At 50.6% G+C, this 21,089-nt stretch overlaps 1 protein-coding gene across 2 annotated transcripts in view; it reads right to left on the bottom strand.

Annotated features, from left to right (window-relative positions):
- Positions 1-18,332, bottom strand: part of CMKLR1 (chemokine-like receptor 1) — a 42,847-nt gene extending 24,515 nt beyond the window's left edge. The window contains exons 1-2 of one of the 2 annotated variants that reach the window (XR_824221.1): positions 17,774-18,331; positions 17,335-17,486 (exon numbers count right to left, since the gene is read on the bottom strand). The gene's annotated coding sequence lies outside the window, so the exon portion shown is untranslated. Of the gene's footprint in view, positions 1-17,334; positions 17,487-17,773 lie in introns of both variants that reach the window. The other variant, XM_010828688.1, reaches the window with a different exon arrangement.
- Positions 18,333-21,089: the final 2,757 nt, after the last annotated feature.

The raw sequence follows: 21,089 nt of genomic DNA, 5'->3' as shown, positions 1-21,089 counted from the left end.
GCATACAGGTCAGCATCCTTGGTGACGAGCTGATGGTGGATGCAGCCTTGAGGTTCCGGCTGCCTGAAGCTTCCAAACCAGCTGCCTGAATGCAGCGGCCCTTCCTGTAGGCTGGCAGCTCTGTCCCCAAAGGCCGTTAGCAGGAGCTGCTTTCCCCAGACGTGCCAAGAAAGCAGTGACTATTTGCTTTCGTCTAGACACCCAGGGTTATGCACTGCCGACCTCATGTGAAGAAATTTCTAGAATGTCTGGGAAAGGGCCTGAACTATGGGGCCCTCGAGGCATTCTCCCCGATGCCATTTCTCTGATGTTTTGATACTCTTAGCACGGCAGTGTGAGTTGCTCAGTCGTGTCCGACTCTTTGCAACCCCATGGACTGTAGCCCACCAGGTTCCTCTGTACATGGGATTCTCCAGGCAAGAATACTGGAGTGGGTTGCCATTCCCTTCTCCAGGGGATGTTCCTGACCCAGGGATCGAACCCCAGTCTCCCTCACTGCAGGCAGATCCTTTACCATCTGAACCACCAGGGAAGCCCAGCAGGACATTATTTTCTATGACAAAGACTAAACCCAACCATGCTCTTCACCAGTCGGGAACAGGCCTGGGACGTCATGGCATGCACTGCCCCGGGCTTGCCTGTCTGTTACCCTGATCTGTAGAAAGAGGATGCTGGCAAGGACACCCGCAATCCCTAAGAGCACAGCTTTTCAGTCATTACTTTCTGCAGAGGAACTCTGTGTCCATTGGCTATCAGCCCACGAGGACACATTTCCCTTCTGCCAACACTTCATCGAGGGGTCAGGCATGCAAGGAGTCTCTTGGAATGAGATGGCCAGTGCGCTGTGAGACATTGGCGGGACCACCCAAGGCCACCAGGGGCCACCAGGAGCGTGTCTTAGCCACTAGGATGCTGTGATGCTAGAAAGAGGAGTGGATCCTACATAAGCCTCCAACAGGACCCTCTAGGGCTACATTCAAGTGGACCACAACGAACCTTCTCCTTGCGACATTGAAGAAGCTGGAGTCAGGTAGAGGAGCTAATGTACAATATTACAAGAAATCCACAGACATTAGTGTTTATAATCCTACTTCATAACAGCACTTGCTATTAGCCTAATGGGCATCCCTGCACAATTCTAATTTGGCTTTTCTAATAGAAATTTTTGACTAGGCAATGTGACTCCATCTAATTGATGACATTCAAAATTATCTAAAATTATAAAAAGATAAGAATGCAAATCCTCATTCCTTACCTACCACCATCCACCCAGTCCCCACAGCACCCAAATCCTATTATTAGTGTCTTATGTTTCCTTTCAGAGTGTGTGTGTGCATGTTAATTGCTCAGTCGTGTCCAACTCTTTGAGACCCCATAGACTATAGCCTGCCAGGCTTCTCTGTCCATGGGATTCTCCAGGCAAGAATATTGAAATGGGTTGCCATTCCCTTCCCAGTGGATCTTCCCGACCCAGGGATTGAACCTTGTTCTCCTGCATTGCAGGCAGATTCTTTACCATCTGAGCCCATTCAGAGTATCTTTAAACAAAAACAAACATATATCCTGAGTGCTTCCCTGTTTTGCACTAAAGTTGGTCTGTTACACACTACTTGTCATCTCGTCCTTTTTACCCAGCAATGTACCTTGGAGATGATTTTCTATCAGTATGTAAAAAGTACCCACCCTTTTTCATGGCTGCATAGTATTTCATTATTGGATTTGCCATCATTTACTTAACCAGTCTCCTAAGGATGAGCACTTGGCTTGTTTCCAGTTTTTTAACATTAGAGTTCACCATTATGTATGTGTTCCTCCTGTCTTGTCCTGAAGTCCCTCAGTCGTGTCCGACTCTTCTCAACCCCATGGACTGTAGCCTACCAGGCTCCTCCCTCCATGGGATTCTCCAGGCAAGAGTACTGGAGTGGGTTGCCATTTCCTTCTCCAGGGGATCTTCCCAACCCAGGGATCGAACCCAGGTATCCTGCATTCTATGCAGATGCTTTAACCTCTGAGCCACCAGGGAAGCCCCAAGATTTAATAATTATAAGAAATCATTGTGTGTGTGTGCATATGTCATTCCTCACTTATTCTTCGTAGTGTCTGGGGTTCTGAAATCCTTTTATGATGAGCAAGCAAGTTTTAAGCCCTCACTTTTCACTGGCTGTTCTGTGCTTTAATCTATTTTAAAAAAAAATGATTCAGAGCCATGTAGACTGGAATCAGAAAAGAATTCTGCGGTGTATGAAACAGTCTCCAGAGTGAGGGAGACGGATTTAGCCCCGAGGGTCCCTCAACAACACTGAAGGGTAGAGCCAGACCCTGCAGTTTCTCAGAGAAGAAGGCACTTAGGCTGGAGGAATCAGGCTACAGACAACAGGGTCATGATGGACCAGCCAGATTTCCAGTGTTGACCCCGAGCTCAGAGCCTGGTGCCTGAACCCACGGGATGCCATTTCCTGGAGCTAGTTTGGCAACCTTGACAGCCCCCAGCAGCTGCCAACTTGAAGGTGTTTGCAGGTTGCATTCTGTTTTAAAATAAAGCCAGGATCACACGCCTGGGGTGTGGAGAAACCTCTCCCCTCCGTGAATTGGCCCTTGCCTTCCCAGCCTCTCAGGGAAGGATCCAAAGTAATTTTCCACCCATTTCTCATGAAGAACGAATCTTGGCGGGCAACAGGGTGCCCACCCCACGCCCAGGCACTCCTCATCTCTCTCTCTGTAGCATTCACATCTTCCCAACTTGGGGCGGGCCCCAGGGGCTGACAGAGGAGGCTTTGTCTCCCTCCTCCCTTTTCCTCACCCTCCTGCCAAGAACCCTGGCAATGACTTACTGGTGTAGGTTTCCAAGGGCCCCCGCACTTTGAAGCCACAAGTGGGGACCCTTGAAACTGCCGTGATGCTGAGTCATGGGAACAACCACCGTCAGCCCTCAGGATCCTTCCCATCCCTCACTTTGCTCCAGCCTCCCAAGAGCCCTGATACTACCCTCACCTCACAACTGCAGAAACTGAAGCTCAGAGGGGTCAAGAAACTTGCCCAAGGTCACACAGCTAGAAAAGAGAGCCAGAACTTGATCCCAAAGCCATGGTCAATAAGTGGTAGTGAAGTGGGCAGGTTCTAGAGCCAGACCATCCCAGCTCAAATCCCAGTTCTGCCACTTACGACCTGTGAGGCGTCTTTGTCACTTAAATTCTCTGTGCCTCAGTTTCTAGATCTGTAAAATGGGACAGAAATAGTACATACTCCTCAAAGTTGGTATTAAAGCTAAATAAGAGAAGGAATATAAAGCACCCAGAACAATGCCTGGTCCACGTTAAGTTCTCAGTAAACTACCCATCACTATTTCTACTATTATGGTTGTCAAGTGTGATTGCAGTTCTTACGATGGTATAGCTTGCCCCAGACGTGAATGTGGTCCAGTCATCAGAGACTGTGACTCTACAAAACCTCCTCTCAGAGCTTCTTTCACACTGATGACAGATTACAGATTTCTCATTTATACATTCAGGAAACCTTAATGCGCACATACTATCTGCCAGGTACCAGGCAAGCAGAGAGGAAGCAACTCCGCCTTCTAAGAAACCCAAAGCCAGATGCCTCTTCCCTCTGCTCTTCTTCCCATGGCCAGAGTCACAGCTCCTTACTTCACTTGGCCTTCCTCTCCCCACCTCCCACCTTCCAAGGAAATGAATCAACAACTTGACAGGAGCCCACCCCTCAGGTGGGGCCACACACACACCAGCTCCACTGACCATCCTGCTCCTCACCCCTCCCCTCCAGCCAGGACACCCTCCTTGCTGCAAAGCATTCATTCATTCAACCATTGTACAACAGGAATAGAAGCGGGGCCCGGAAGCTCTATCTTAGTCATATTCAAAGAAATAAGCTGATAGACATAAGCACTTACAATTAATTCAAAATTTTACTGCCATCTCTCAAAGAACCACAAAGAATATTATAATAGGTGTTGATGGTGTAAGCCCAGATCACATTTACAGGCGAGAGGCGGGCACCCAGCTCACAGCTGCAGACTGCTAAATATCACAGCTCACAGCTGTCCCCTTCTCCCAAGAAATGCCCCCAACCAAGCAGTGAGCTGCTCCTCCCTCACTGCCGTGAGGGACAATTCAGGGTCCAGGGTTCCCTGTTGGGATCAGGCTGAGGCTGGTCTCCACTTGAGACCAGATTCTTGCTAAGCTTCTCCCCTTGACAGACCTTTGAATCCAAAAGCAAGGATATGCCTCGCCAAGCTCACTCATTGGGATAAATAATACTTCCGTGGCAATATTTAAAAATCAAAACTAATACGTAACCTGCTTGATGAGCAAAATGTCAGAATGTGCAGTCACGATGAGCACCAACCGGAACAGGCGTGACCCTGCCTCCCTCTGCTCCCCCAGATCCCAGCCCTGCCTGAGACACGCCCTGGCCGCCTCCCATTCACCGAACCCTCGCCTCGGGCTCTGCTTCTGGGGCTACTCCACCCAAGATAGACATCTAAACCAACAAGGACCTGCTGGAGAGCAGAGGGGACTCCGCTCAATGTTACGGAGCAGCCAGGATGGGAGGGGAGTTCGGGTGAGAAGGGGATACTTGTGTAAGTGTGGCTGAGTCCCTTGGCTACTGACCTGAAACTAACGTGACATCGTTTGTTAATTGGCTATACCCCAATACAAAATTAAAAAAAATTTTTTTTAATAAAAGATACCTAGCTCAAAAGCCAAGTCTCTGTCTTTTATTTGTTCTCTCCTGTGTTTCCCCTACTTCAAAAGAGGCTCTGGAGAGCCCCTCAACTCCTCCGCACTCAGCCCCGCTCGCTCCCAGCTGGATCAGGCTCCTGGCCCCGCCTCTGGGTTCTGCTTCTCCTCCCTGCCTTGTGTCTCCTGGTCCATGACCAGCATCTCCCCCTGTCACCTTCTCTTCCCTGGTTCTCTCTCTCCTCGCCTGCTGCCCAGACTCTGAGTCACGAATGAGCCCTCACATGGCAACCGTCGTATCCTGTCGCCCTCATCCGGCACCCACGGTATGCCAGGTACCTCCTTCCCTCTGCAGTCCAGCCCCGCTGGCAGCCGGAGCCTTCACCTCCACGCGCAGCTTCTCCGTCCCTTCTGGGCATCCTCACCTCAGCCTCACCTTGAAGGAACCCAAGAGACCTTCTCAGCTCAAGCGAACTCCAAACTGTGGGATCTCGCGACCCAGTTACATTTCCCACACACTTCCAAGACTGTCCCGGAGCTGCCAGTTTTTCATGTTGCCCAGCAAGGGCACGGCAAACTGAAAACTGTCCTTAACCATCCTCACCATTTCAGGAAACAAACGGTGCCTAAGACCGATAAAAATCGATGGGACGGGGCCTCTTCTTTATAAGACGTAAACACTTTATGAGAAAAACTCACTCTGTCGTCTGTTTTTTCATTTCTCTGCAGGCTGGTTTGAAAAACAGGGCCAGATAACAGGTTCCAGTAGGCTGGGGTTGTCAATGCCATCATTTGACACCCAAGGAAGCTGAGACCTGCATCACAGCTCTGTGTTCTCGGCCCAAACCTTCAATCTCCCCCAGAGGGAAACCAAGAAGAGATAAGAGGTCTGTGTTCCAGGCTCAACTCTGCTCCTAAATTTCAGAGAATCTGCACAATTCTCTTCCCCTCTCTGAGCCACGAGCCCACAAATCTTCCAAAGGACCCTGAGCTGGAAGGTGCCCTCTGGCCCAGCATTGAGGAGGCAGGGCTCAGACACGGCCGGGCCAACCTCAGGAGCCAGCATGGCTGGAGAAATGGACTGGACACCAGGCCTCTTCCTCTGACGTCACATTTGGGCCTCAGTTTCCTCTTCTGGGACTGCAAGCACTGCGGTTAAAGCCCTCTGGGTCCAAACTCTGGCTCTGCCCTTACCAGCTGTGTGACCTTGGGCAAGTCACTTAACCTCTCTGTGCCTTTACTTCCTCACCTACACAGTGGAAAGGCAAAGGAAGTCTATGAGGGCACCCCTCAGACCTGACGACCCAGGCATTCCCTACCCCGGGTCTCTCTGGATGAGCCATAGCGATGGGGCCTCTCTGTGGGGCTGGACCAAAGATTTCCAAGGGACACAATTCTGGTCTTTAAATGGCCAGGAATATTATGGTGCTGAACACAAAATTCCCATGCTTTTTTTTTTAAAACAGTGTGAAGTGAGTGAAGTCGCTTAGTCATGTCTGACTCTTTGCAACCCCATGGACTGTAGCCTGTCAGGCTCCTCTGTCCATGGGATTTTCCCAGGCAAGAATACAGGTGTGGGTTGCCATTTCATTCTCCAGGGGATCTTCCCGACCCAGGAATCGGACCTGGGTCTCCTACACTGCAAGCAGATTCTTTACCACCTGAGCTACTAAGGAAGTCCCTTTAACAGGGTATGGCCTCAAAATAATTTTGTGTGTTTTAAAAACAAGGCACACGACCTCAGAATAACTCTAGTGAGGATTGGTTTTCCCTAAGGGAAAGAGGGGGCTTCAAGTGAAGGTCCCCAAAGTATCCGGGAGTGGCCCGCTGCTCACGGGGCTCCTGTGTTCATTCCCTGCAGACGGTTAATAAGGAGCCATGGCATGCTGGGTGCAGGGTGGGCGCCCGGGGTATGTTTCTTGGTCAGCTGGGGCACGCTTCCTCTGACCGCAGCCAACTCCCAGAGTGGAGAACCACCCAGGATGCAGCCAGCATCTGGCCTTGAGGACCCTTTTGCCAGGGACGGGGAAGTGCTTGGTTTTGCCCAAAGATCCATCTACTCAAGTTCTGGGAGATGTCGGCTGGCTCAGAGCCCGGGCCGCTGAAGAAAGGAGAAAGGGAAAAGGCAGGGACGAGGCAGCCCGCCTTCAGCTTGGCTCCCCACAGTGACCTTGCTCCGCACCCCATGAGCTTCCAAACCGCCTAAGGAACCTGAGTGTCTGGGGGTGCCCCCAACCTTTCCCTGTGACATCCGAGGGGAGAAACCAGCCGGTCACCACCTCCACACCCACCCCAGGGGACAAGGATGACGCCCAGAGAGGCCTTTCAGGTGCTCCCAGAACTGCTCTCTGCCCCGGGGGCCAGGGCCACCTCTGAGGTCACCCCCATGTCCATGCAAACACCAGGGATGGAGCTGGCAGAGCCCCAGTTCTCCAGAACACGGCTCTCAGCAAAGCGCAGCAACCTGCCAAAGCCCTGCAGCAAGAAAGCAGAAAGGGGCTGAACCTGTCGCTGAATTTGCCCTGGGGCCACAGACAGCTAGTGACCAAGTCGCAAATGCCACGCATGTACCGAACTCTGGGCCCCAAGCTAAGCGTGTCCCTCACATGTCCAACTTCCCCAACCCCAGGTTCTTTCCTTTAAACAACCAGTGGCAGCCAGTACCAAAATAATAAAAATTAAAAATTAAAATATTCCCTCCCCTAGATCCACGTTTCTGCAAAATGTTACTCGCTCAGTTGTGTCCGACTCTGTGCGACCTCGTGGACTGTGGCCCGCCAGGCTCCTCTGTCCATGGGGATTCTCCAGGCAAGAATACTGGACTGGGTTGCCATTCCCTCCTCCAACGGATCTTCCCGACCCAGGGATCGAACCCAGGTTGCTTGCATCTCCTGCATCGGCAGGCAGATCCTTTATTCCCAGCACCACTTGGGAAGCCCATGTTCCCCCAACTCTCGCCTTACAGGGCCTGCAAGGCAGCATTACCCCCACTTCACAGATGAGGAAACCGAGGCTGAAGAGCTAGGAAGATGAGAAATTTGCAGCCAAGCGGTTGGATTCCAGAAGTCCTGACCACCACACCATCCTGCCTCTCCGAAGACACCTGGACAAGATGGGCTTCTCCCCCTGGTCTCCCAGCACCGGTTCCAACACACGCACAGGGAAGGAAGGCTCCCTGAGTCAGAGGACAGTTTTACCAGTTCAGCAGAAGGGGACGGGACCCCAGGCTCCTCATCCACGTCACAGGACGCAGCCTTGACCACGCTTTAACCACAGCAGCCCGCAGGCTCTGACAGAAAGCCGCAGGCCAGCAGGCAGGCAGGCAGTGTAGACGAGGGGTTGCCAAGATTGCAACACTTACCACCATGGCCTCCCAGGCTCAGTTTCTCAGCTCTGCTGATATGCATCTTTGTCACATTTAAAAAAATAAAAGTCACTGCAATTCTACAAGAAAAGGGAGGAACAGAGAGGTCCCAGTGGAGGAGTGAGGAAGTTGTAACACAGACGTTCACAGAACTAACTCAGACTCTGCCTGTCCTAGGGTCCTTGAAGCCAGGGTGGCTGCCCCTTACTAACCCCCTGGAGCATCCCTGAGCAGTCTCCCCTCCCCTTCACCTGTGCGCAGAGCCTGGGGGTCCACCATGGAGGATGCTCCATGCTGGCTGGAGGCACCAGGCTCACCAACCCCTCTCCTGCGAGCTGTCGTCAGCTGCTGACGCCTCAGGTGAAGGAGTTGATCCCTTTGGTTTTCAGTGGAATGTCTAGATGAGAACAGGCTTCTGAGGAATGGCTCGTGAGATTCATTCATGTTTTGATCGAGCTATGGAAGACATGTGCCTGCTAAGTTGCTTCAGTGGTGTCCGACTCTGCGACCCCATGGACTGTAGCCCACCAGGCTCCTCTGTACATGAGGATTCTCCAGGCAAGAATATTGGAGTGGGTTGCCATGATCTTCCCAACCCAGGGATCAAACCCAAGTCTCCTGCGGCTCCTGCACTGAAGGCAGATTCTCTACCGTTGAGCCACTGGGGAAGATACGTGAGCTAACCCTAATTGGTGTAGGGAGAGTTTGACATCAGTGGAAAGAACTGGAAATCACAGAGGAGGAGGGCAGGTGGGCTCTGGACAGAAGACCAGGAGGTTAGGAACAGCTCTTGTGGTGTCCAGGCCAATGTAGGGTGAAGCATCGGCAGCCTGACTCCCTTTGTTATGAGCTGTGTGGCCTTAGGAAGCCAATTAACCTCTCTGATCTCAGTCTCTAACTGAGCCTCATCCCTGACAGGGGAAAAAAATAAAAAAACACAGCTGCTAACAGACTGGGGATTGGAGCAGAAGAGGATGATTAAAGAAGTCAATCTCATTTCAGAAAGTATTTATGGAGGACCCGCCAGGCACCCCATCTTTAGGGCCCAGAAGTCTTCGCAGGGACCCATTAAGTGCGGGGCCCACTGCTAAGCCCTTTACATGGATTGTCTCCTTTCGTTCTCACCCCCATGACTCAGGGAAGAACCTGCCATCAGTCTTGTTTACAGGTGAGAGACAGGAGCCGACCCAAGGTCACCCAGCTGGTCCTTGAGGGACTCAGCATTCGAACCCAGGTCTGCCTAATGCCAAACTGAATCGATACTCTGTGAGCCCCATGGAAGGACAAAAGGCCAGGGCCGCTGAGGGTTGCACTGGCTTTTTCTGCAACCAGTGTACCCTCAGTGGCACTAAAGAATCCGCCTGCAATTCGGGAGACCTGGGTTCGATCCCCGGGTGGGGAAGATCCCCTGGAGAAGGGAACAGCTACCCACTCCGGTATTCTTGACCAGAGAATCCCACAGATAGAGGAGCCTGCTGGGCTACAGTCCATGGGGTCACAAAGAGTCGGACATGACTGAGCGACTTTCACTTTCACTGAGGGTTGGGAGGTGTTCCCAAAGGAGAGAGGGCGGCTGTGAATTAGGGAATGGAAGGGTAGGGGGGCAGGGAGCACCCACAGTCCCTCTGAGCCTCAGTTTCCTCGGCTGTAAAATGGGGCCCTTTGCCCCATCTCCAACTTTTGTGATGAGTCTGCGTGATACCAAGAGAGGAATGACTGGTCCCCAAAGAGGATCTTGGCAGCAGGAAGTAGGACTGGGCAAAAGTCCAGCTAAGCCTTGGTGAGTGAAAACTACCAATCCCCCAGGCAGTGGAAACAACTTCTGGGGGGCTTCCCTGGTGGCTCAGTGGTAAAGAATCTGACTACCAGTGCAGGAGACAGAGGTTTGATCCCTGGTCCAGGAAGATCTCACATGCCGAGGAATAACTAGACCCATGTATGCACCACAACTGCTGAGCCCGTGTGCCGTGACTACAGAAGCCCTAGCACCTAAAGCCGCCACAATGAGAAGCCTGCACACCACAATTAGAGAGCAACCCCCACCCACCACGACCAGAGGAAAGCCTGCAGCAATGAAGACCCAGCAGAGCCGAAGATAATAAACTTGCTTTTAAAAAGCTCTGAGAAGGAGGAACTTTGGGGTGCTGCTGGCTTCCCAGCCCCCCGGGAAATGTGAGCTGCCAGAATGGGGAGAGGCCGAGAATATGGAGCAGACAGGATGCACGGAGCAGAGGCCAGCCCAGAGACAGGGAGGAGACCCCAGGCCCCAGGCTGATGGATCCCAGGCCCACCAGGAATCAGTGATAGGGAGATAAAGGGTATCCCCCAGTCAGGTTCCGGGAAGCTGCCCTGCCCTTCCCCAGAACCCTGCTTCTGATTTCCCTTCATGCCTGGGATTTTTCACAGGAGATGAGGAAACACAGATAAAGAAAGGCCCGTGTAAGCCGGCCAGGCCCCACTGCCCCCCAGGAAAGGAGGGATGGTGATCTGAGGTCTCCTCCCAGATCCTGCTGTGTTTTCAGGCCACACCAGCAAGTGGGGGAAGGGAAGCCGGGGTTAGGCTCTGATCCTGGCACCCTCCATCCCTGGCATTTCTAGCCTCTCCTGGCTCAGGACTTCTGGTTCCCACAGCTCTCCCCTCCCCCGACATCTGAGCCAGGCCCCTCATGTTCAGGTCATATTTGGTTTTCAGCCCCAACTCTGTGCCACTCAGCATCTCATGCAAACCATCCAATGCTCCCCCCAACCATGAGGAAGGTCCTTTTTTCACCCCCAATTTACAATGGTGGAAACTGAGGCTCAGAGAAGTTAAATGTCCTTTCTGAGGTCTCACAGCCAGCGAGGGCAGGAGCAGGTTTCAGGACAGGTCCATGAGCCAGCAGAGTCCTGCTTTTACCCTGGGTAGCCACTCTTTTCTCAATCAAGGGACGTCCTTTTTCTTCTTGGCCCAAATCCCTGACCGTTGAAGAGGCCCCCAGTGAGTCGCATCTGTCATAAAAGAGACTGAAAATTGCCCATGCTCCCAGAAGACCTGCTCTTGACGTCAGTCAGCTGTACCCCTGGCAATGGGGACGCAGCAGACCCTTCAATGCTCAGCCTGGTTCATCTGGCACCAGCGGGTAGTGGCCCTCTCCCCAAGGAAACACATCCCATGCCAGCCGCAGCTGTCATCCTAAATCAGCTCTCTTTCACCCTGAAGGAAGCCCCTTGTTTGTCCCAAGCTCGATGCCTACAGCTATCAGCAAGTCCTGGGCATCCTAGGGGAGGAGACCCAACATCCAGTCCAGAAAGCCACCAATGCAGAGAAATATTCTCCCCTCTGAATTGGTTTCTGGGCCAGACGATCCAGGAGATAAATCCACAAACCAACATACCCTTTTGCCAAGTTGGAATTTCAAACTCAATTATCTTGGGATCGTCTGGAATCTTCGATGGTCCAAATGTTTGAGTTTAAGTGCCGAGTTTGGGGAGGGCAATGTCAGGGGACAATAAGATGCTGTTCCGGTGAAATGGAGGATACTGGACCACCCAGAAAGTTGGGTGGGACCTTTGAGGCCCTCCAGAACATCCAGACTGCCTCCGGTCGCTCCCTGCTTCCACCCGCCACACCAGATACCCCACACACATCAAACCTCTAAACCTCTGCTCATGCCGCTCTCCCAGCCAGAAATATCTTTCATTTCTGGCCAATTTTTCCTCCAGGCACTCAAGGCCAACTCATCCTTGGAACCAGATCAAATATATGCTCCCATCACCAGACACTATTTCCTGATTTCCCCAATCAAAGCTACGCCCTCTTTGCTCCTGTGAGAGTTCGCACACTGAATGCACCAGGCGGGCACTGACGGGAGTGACTTTAGCAATAAGCTCTAGGTTGCAAAGCTGTGGGTGAAACTCTTTTGAGACTTCTGAGCTCCAGAAAGCTGAGATCATAAATGTATATTGTTTTAAGCCACAAAGTCTGCAGTGGTTGTTATAGCAGCAGCAGTCTCATACACTGACTATCTGAGCTCCTCATTCATTCCACATCCAGGAAATCATAGATTCTGACAAACGTTCGAACAAAATCCACTAACAAGGGATGGGCATGGTTTGAATGTCCCCTGTCCCTAAACACCACCCCAGATCACTAACTTAGCATGGCAGATGTTCTCTCAACAACTCGAATGGGGAGTTCTCTGGTGGTCCAGTGGTTAAGACTTTGCTTTCTAATGCAGGGTTTGCATGTTCGCTCCCTGACCAGGAAACTAAGGTCTCACCTGCCTTGGAGCCAAAAACCCAAACTGTAAAGCAGAAGCAATATTGTCACAAATTCCATACAGACTTTAAAAATGGTCCACATCAAAAAAATCATTTTAAAAAATTCTGAGACAAAAGGAAACTGAGACTCAGAGAGGTCGTGTGACTTGCCCCAGCTCACGGAGGTAACTGGTTCCCAGGAGCAGAACCCGGGTCTACCTGGCTGCACCCCACCAGCCCTCAAGTCTCTCTGACCCATGACCCCCAGAAGGAAAAACTGAGTGTGCTCGCTGCTGTTTCTTGCACCAATCACCCTACAGCCCCACCTCCTTGCACAAGAGCTGCCCTCAGCGGGATCCCAGGGCTAAGATCAGAGGATCCGAGACATGTACCCCAAGAAAAGCAGAACCGATTCTGACAGTGTGCCTGAAGAGCAGCTGACCCCCCCTGCTGACTCAGCTGCTGACACTTCTAAGGTTGCCAGAGAGTCTATGGTGGGTGGAGCACTCCCCTTCCCACCCACCAGAGCCCACAGGGCAAGGCACGAAACCTGGAGCCTAGCCAAAATGACCTTTCCTGCCCTGACAACCTGGGATCACAAGGCACAAGATGCCCACATCAACCTTGACATTCAAAGGCGAATACCAATACCCACTTCCCCAAGAATAAAAATAGAAGTGCCTTCATCGAGCTGGCCATGCGCTTTGTGCTCCTGTCTGAAAGTGTGTCAGTCGCTCAGTCATGTTCGACTCTTTGGGACCCCATAGATTGTTGCCCACCAAGCTCCCCTGTGCATGGGATTCTCCAGGCAAGAATACTGGAATGGGTAGCCATTTCCTTCTCCAGGGGATCTTCCCAACCTAGGCATCGAACCCAGGTCTCCTGCATTGCAGGCAGATTCTTTACCATCTGAGCCACCAGGGAAGTTCACCAGGAAGTACTCCTGTATATGTGTATGTCTTTAACCCCCAGCAGCCCTGAGAGTATCCCCCCGCCTTAGAGAAAAGGGCACAGAGGAGGCAGGAGGTGAAAAGGCAAAGACAGATCTGAATTCTAGAGCCTGAGGCTACAGAGTCTGTGCCAACCTGACTGCAGCAACAGAATTAACAAGGCCTCTGGCTTCCACCCAGCGGGGCAAGAAATGCTACTCTCTCTCTATCATGCTTGTGCCAACGTGGCAAAAATAGAGAGGTTCCAAAAGAGGAGTAAATTAACATGTCTCCTCATTTTGCCTGAAAAACGCCACGTCCTGGGACTCAGAAGCAGCACAAAGAGACTGCCAGCCTGCACCCCAGGCCTGAGACCTCAGCCAGGGCCACAGAGGGAATCCTGGCCTGCGGGCCAGATCAACACCAGGTCCCTAATCTCACCAAGGGACCTTGGGGATGTCACTCAGCCAATCAGGGCCTCACTTTCCTCAGATCTAGTATGGGGGCAAACATAACTACGACCCCCGACCCCTCCAAAGTCCCACAAAAGCAGGAAGTGCCTTGGGGAGTGCCAGATACAGAGCAGGAGCTCATAAATGTTGCCTGAGTGACTGAAGAAAAGTCTGTGACCGGCTTGCCTTCCCTCCCCCAAGACCTTCAGAACAGGGACTAAACCTGACCCATCTTGAGTTCTCGCACAGGCGCAGCTTTTGCTCCCCGTGGGTTTTCAGTTCAGTTCCGTTCAGTACAGTTGCTCAGTCGTGTCTGACTCTGCGACCCCCTGGACTGCAGCACACCAGGCTTCCCTGTCCATCACCAACTCCTGCAGTTTATTCACAGGAAATCATCCACAAGCACCTACTATGTGCCAGGCCAAGGCCTCAGTGACATCTAGCACCCACGGACGGCCTCAGGCTGCGTGCTCACGTGCTGCCCCTTCTCTTTTTTCTGGCTGGTGACTGTAGTACTTAGTCGTGCTGGGCTTCCTTGGCCCAAGACACCCACCCAGCTGCCTTCTAATAAGCAAGTTTGGCCCATTCTGGGGATTTGGACCACGATTCCTGCACTTCCACTTTCTTATACCCCATCCTGGGGAAATACAGCCCGAGGAAAACTCTGACCCTTATCGCACACACGCACTCACACACACTCAGCCTTGTACACATGCACTCCGGTGTGCAGTGGGACCCTAGGACAGGAGTGAGATTTTCTGAGTTCAAATCTCAGTTCTTTTGCGTCTGAGCTGTGTGACCCTGGGCAAGTCCCTTTACCTCCTGAGCCTCACTTTCTTCATGTGAAAAAAAAATTGCTGTGACTTCCCTGGCGGTCGGGTGGTTAAGACTCTGTACTTTACTGTTGGGGGCATAAGCTCGATCCCTGGTCAGGGAACTAAGATCCCCAAAGCCATGCAGTGTGGCCAAAAAAAAATTTTTTAATAAAAATATAAAAACATAAACACAAGTGACACACACAAAAATAAGTAAAAATAAATAAATGGGAATGCTAATCATGAAGCTTCTCCATGAGGGTTGTAGAGAGATTTAATGGGATTGTGGATACAAAATCCTTTGGTTCAGTAAAAGTGCTTAGCTCAATAACATTGTTATTTTTGTTTCCTTTTTCCAGGAGTGAAAGAGAACGGCAGTTGCCCATGTTCCAGGAAAGTCCATGTTTAGGGGCCTGGAATGTGGACATTTACTCGGTGTATTTGATAGGGATTATCTTGAGGATAGGAAAGTATTTGTGGGCCCAACATCACTGCGTTAACTCTAAGATCAACTAACAAAAATTCAGAATTTAGAACCAGAGACTGGAAGGGACCCAAGAGGTCACCGTATTTGTTGGGGAGACAGTGAGCCATCCACAGAAACTCGTTCTCCCTTCCACAGTACACAGCTATAGGTGGGAAAGAACCAGCTTAGCCACGAGCTATATCTCACAGCCTCCTTTGCAACTAGATTGGTTCCACGACCAGTTCCTGTGTGTGGCAGGAAACAGTTAAGAAGCAAACATCCCTCCCCCATGCACTCTTTCCTCGGGGATGATGTCTAAGGGATAGCAGCCAGGTGCGATGGCACGCTGAATCACAGTGGAAGAGGCCCAGGCTCCATTCACAAATGCCTGACTTATAACACACGTCTGTTTGCTTTGAGCCATTGTACACATTGGGTCTATTTGTTACTGCAACTGCGACCCTGACTAATACAACATTCAACCTCCTTATTTTCAAATAAGATGCTTAGGGCCAGAGAATGGGCGTACCTTGCCTAAGGTCACATAGCAAATTCAACAATGGTTAAAAACATTGGTGTCTTTAACAATCTGGAGTAGATTTTCTAGTTTTCAATCTGCCCCCCAGAGCCATGAAGGTTCCTAAAGGCCCTTCAGCAGTGACAGTGAGGTTCAATGAGCTGCCGTCTGGAGTCCTCCACTAGAATAACATCACTTTTATCTATCTTTAAAGTGCACTTCTCCATGTATTTTCATCAGAGGAAAGCAGTCTGTGGCTTAAAATAATGTCAAAGCCCACAGGCTGGATGACTGCTAATGTGATCTGACTTTCTGTGGTATGAGACTGAGTTTCGCTTCTTCTCCACCATTGCCTCCTGGCTTTAACTGCTGACATAGGAAATGTAGACTCGCAGAAGTGCATAGATACTTGCTTAGGAACGAAAAAAAGAAGCTCAGTGTGCAGCAAAGAACCCAGAAACCTGGGCAAAGGGGATGTTCAAGGATTCCAGCTCAGTGGTTCTCAAGATTGTCAGGGGTGCTGGTTCAAAATGCAGACTCCCAACTCAAAAAAACTGATGCTCATGGTCCCAGGATGGCCCTTTGAGAAGTCCTGAGTCTAATTCAACTCACTCTAAATTGACAGCAAGAACCACAGGGAAGATTGATCTTGAAGAGGAGGTCGGGGGTGGCAAAAAGGAAGCTGGGAGCCAGGCACTTGAACAGAGAGAGAAGACAGACCTGAGACTTGGCCACTTGTCCTCTGGCCTCTCTGAACTACATAGGTCCGAGTGATCAGACTGACATCAAGTAGCAGGTACTTGAGTATAATGAAGTGCTATTTGCCTGTAATTTTGCCAAATGCTGGTCCAAATGGCTCACCTACTTAAAACACGCTCATCTGAAAGCAGAGGGGGGACTGGAACTTTCAGTAGATAGCACTGGCAAAGGATCCATATCCTTCATATACAAAGAACTCGTAAACATCAATGAGAAAAAAGACAAACATGCCAGCAAGAGGAAAAAAAAAAAAATGGGGATGGACTTGAACAGGATAGTCACAAAAGTGAATAACAGGATTGTAGAGGATACTCAGCATGAATGAACAAATGAAAACTCAAGCAGCCAGATGCTATTCTCACCTTTCCCATCAGGGAAATTTTAGGAGACAGGTGACAACCAGTGTAGATGAGGCTGTGAGAATATCACACCCCAATATTGTGCCAGGTCAACCTTCTAGGGCGATGTGGCTAAAAGCCTCGAAGGCCTTAAAAACACACAATTTCACCTTGGGAAAGCTGTCCACAGGACACACAGGCAAAGATGATGTACTAGGAGCAGCCACTGCAGCTCTGTTTATAATAATGAAAAAAAAAAAAAGGAAGCAACCACGTGGAGGGATGATTAATAAATCCCAAGCCAGCTTCTCCATGCAGCCTTTAAAATGCATATTGGACAAACATAGATAATACGGATGAAGGTTCATGATCTGTGGTTAAGGACAAGGGAGGGTACCAAACATGGGCTTCCCTGACGGCGCAGACCGTAAAGAATCTGCCTGTAATGCAGGAGACCCAAGTTTGATCCCGGGGTTGGGAAGACCCCCTGGAGAAAGGAACGGCTACCCACTCCAGTATTCTTGCCTGGAGAATTCCTTGGACAGAGGAGACTGGGGGGCTACGGTCCATGGGATCGCAAAGAGTAGGACTGGGCGACTAACACTTTCACTACAGGGTACCACACAAGATGTCAGAAAAGGGGGTGTATGTCCACATTTAGATGCTCCCATGTGGCTGCTACATTGTAGGCACTCCACAAACATCACAGGTTGGTCAGGGAGTCAGTGAGTGATACAGAGAGGCACCTGAAGGCTTACCTCTGGGTTAAGAACCCCTCTTTCTTCTCTGTAGCTGAGAGGTAGGACAATCCAGCAGCTAAGAATGTGGGTTATACAGACTTTCAGCTCCGCACCCCGCTACCTGCCTGCACAGCGTTGAGCTCCCCCAATCTGAGTCTCAGTTTCTTCACCTGTAAGATGTGGACAATGAAAGTGCCTCCTTTGTAGGTTTGTCGTGAGCATTAACAGAAGAGAAACACAGAGTTCGCTGCTTTTTATAACTATGGTGACCTCGCTGGGTTTTTCCAATTGGCATGCATTACTTTGGAAATCTGAAAATCATAATAGAGCTATTTCCATTTTGACAAAAATTACATTTTACCAAGAGCCAAAGAACTTCTCTATTACTGTTTCCCACACCCCCCACCCCTGCAACCTGACCCCTCTGGGCAATCAATGTCAGAGCCGAGCTAGATACCTTTGTGGCTGGTCTCACCCAGGTCTTCCCGGGGTCCCGTGACTTCAGGTCACTCGAGGTTGTGCAGGAGACGCGTGTTCCCCAACTTCTTTCTCGAAGTCACACCGTTCTTTGGGGCCGTTTGCCCAAGAAAGCAGTTCACCCCCTCATTCATGGGCCCCCCAGAGACCCCAGAGCACGGCACCCCCAGAACATCCTCATCCCCCGGAGGCTCCCAGGGAGACCCCCTGTCTGTCCTGCCCTCTTTGCTCACTGGGGGCTGAATGGGACAGGACTCTGCCAGAGAAACAGCTGGAGGGAGGAGAGAGGGAGGGGCAGGAAGCGGGGCTGACCAAGGGCGGGGGAGGCCAGCTGCGCGGAGTGGGGGCCTTCTGGGGAGGCTGCCGGTGGCGGGCGGGCGGCGGCTGGTGGCGAGGTCTGCCCGGGACGACCCGCCCGTCTGGGAGCTGGGAGCGCTGCCCACCGTCTGAGCACAAACCAGGAGCACATGCAGGCCCCGGGGCAGCTGTGGGAAGCGCGTCTGCTCCCAGCAAGAGCCTCCGGAGCTCCAGACAGACTACGCAGGAGCGTGGCTGCCTGACGTCCCGCTGCCCGTCACCCCCACCCCAGGCCTTTGTGCATGCGGTTCCTTCCACCTGGATGCCCTTCCTGCTTCCTGCCCCTATCCGTGGCCTCACGACCTTGTGTTTCCTTTTTTTTTTTTTTTTGGTAAATTAAAATAGCAATGAGGTTTTTTGCAGCATCTAATGAACAAAAATGTAAATGTCCTGTAATATTGGATTTTAGCAAATGTTGTTGTTGTGGTTGACTTGCTAAGTTGGGTCTGACTGTTTGCAACCCCATGGACTGTAGCTCACCAGGCTCCTCTGTCCTTGGAATTTTCTAGGTGAGAATATGGGAGTGGGTTGCCATTTCCTCCTCCAGCGGATCTTCCTGACCCAGGGATCAAACCAGCATCTCCTGCCTCAGTAGGCGGATTCTTTACCACTAAGCCACCAGGGGCAGTCCTTTAGTAAATGTTCAGTTCAGTTCAGTCGCTCACTCCTGTCCAACTCTTTGTGACCCATGAATTGCAGCACGCCAGGCCTCCCTGTCCATCACCAACTTCCAGAGTTCACCCAAACTCATGTCCATCGAGTCAGTGATGCCATCCAACCATCTCATCCTCTGTCGTCCCCTCCTCCTCCTGCCCTCAATCCCTCCCAGCATCAGAGTCTTTTCTAATGAATCAACTCTTCGCATGAGGTGGCCAAAATATTGGAGTTTCAGCTTCAGCATCAGTCCTTCCAAAGAACACCCAGGACTCATCTCCTTTAGGATGGACTGGTTGGATCTCCGCCCAAGGGACTCTCAAGAGTCTTCTCCAACACCACAGTTCAAAAGCATCAATTCTTCGGCACTCAGCTTTCTTCACAGTCCAACTCTCATATCCATACATGACCACTGGAAGAACCATAGCCTTGACTAAATGGACCTTTGTTGGCAAAGTAATGTCTCTGCTTTTGAATATGCTATCTAGGTTGGTCATAACTTTCCTTCCAAGGAGTAAGCGTCTTTTAATTTCATGGCTGCAATCACCATCTGCAGTGATTTTGGAGCCCAAAAAAGTAAAGTCTGACACTGTTTCCACTGTTTCCCCATCTATTTCCCATGAAGTGATGGGACCAGATGCCGTGATCTTCGTTTTCTAAATGTTGAGCTTTAAGCCAACTTTTTCACTCTCCTCTTTCACTTTCATCAAGAGGCTTTTAGTTCCTCTTCACTTTCTGCCATAAGGGTGGTGTCATCTGCATATCTGAGGTTATTGATATTTCTCCTGGCAATCTTGATTCCAGCTTGTGCTTCTTCCAGCCCAGTGTTTCTCATGATGTACTCTGCATATAAGTTAAATAAGCAGGGTGACAATATACAGTCTTGACGTACTCCTTTTCCTATTTGGAACCAGTCTGTTGTTCCATGTCCAGTTCTAACTGTTGCTTCCTGACCTGCATACAAATTTCTCAAGAGGCAGGTCAGGTGGTCTGGTATTCCCATCTCTTTCAGAATTTTCCACAGTTTATTGTGATCCACACAATCAAAGGCTTTGGCATAGTCAATAAAGCAGAAATAGATGTTTTTCTGGAACTCTCTTCCTTTGGGAAGCAAAAACCTGATCTATCATTGAATGTAGATTCATGTACCATTTCTAGAAAGCTAACAAATGACATCAAACTTTTAACTACGTTCAGATCTCATGTTGTTTAAATATAAATTCTCTTTTCATCCTAAACCCAGTTCCCCAGAGATAAGTATCTTTAAAACGTTGGTTTGAACACACACACACTTTTTTTATATAAATGTAAAGTGACTCAGTCAATCTCTATGTACCATATTGCAACCTGCTTTTGCATTTAATGATTATATGTATTTGTGCTTATGTTTATATTCCTTACCATATTTTAAGAGCTGCTAATGATTCCATTCATTCAGTGTACCATAGTTTATCCAACTATTACAGTATTTGGAACTGGGTGATTAGGTTGTTTTAACACACCATTGCACACTTGTCCAATTACTTTATTATACAAAATTCCTATGAGCATGTTTATTATTGAGTCGCCCGCTCCCTCTTCATGTCTCAGCTTGGGACCACCTCCTGGAAGACGTCCCTGCCCCTTGGGGGGCTGCTCTGGGCTCCCCCCAGGACAGCACTGATGCAGTGTTGTTCTGGCTTGTGAGAGTAGGTCTCTCACTCGCACTGGGACTTTCTTGGGGATGGGTCTGTGTTTCATCCTCTGTTCTATTCCCAGAACTTAGCATGGTGCCCTGCAATGTCACCATCAGCCGTGAACAATCAGAAGAGCTGACAGCCAGGCAGCGTGCGAGGCACCTGCTACTTAAGCCTCATGAAGGACCGAAGTGAGCACTATTTCTGCCCCCATTTCCCGATGAGAAAATTGGGACACAGAGAGGTCAAGTCACTTGCCCAAGGCCACACAGCTAGTAGGTGGCAAAGCTGGGCTTCCAACCAGGTCACCTGGCTCCAGAGCCCCACCCTTAGCCTCCAAGCTAAAGAACTATCTGAAGGGCCCGCTGTGCCGGGTGCTGCCTCTGGGCTAAGTCGGGAACCTCCAACAACCCTGCAGGGGGTGACGCACTCCCATTTTACAGATGAGGATTCTAGGCCCACGGAGGGAAAGTCCTTATGCCAAGGGCGCCCAGGTCACACCGACAGAGACAGGACTGACTCCGTCTAATTAGAAGCTGATGCCGGAAATAACCTGTGAAAAAAGGTAAAGAGAAAGAGACAGTTGTGGGGGGGGGGGGCCGGGGAGGG

This window comes from Bison bison, unplaced genomic scaffold (genome assembly GCF_000754665.1).
Source record: "Bison bison bison isolate TAMUID 2011002044 unplaced genomic scaffold, Bison_UMD1.0 scf7180017864495, whole genome shotgun sequence".
NCBI classification, from domain to species: domain Eukaryota; kingdom Metazoa; phylum Chordata; class Mammalia; order Artiodactyla; family Bovidae; genus Bison; species Bison bison.
The sequence above is the reverse complement of the archived record's forward strand: the minus strand, read 5'-3'. Positions and strand labels throughout refer to the sequence as shown.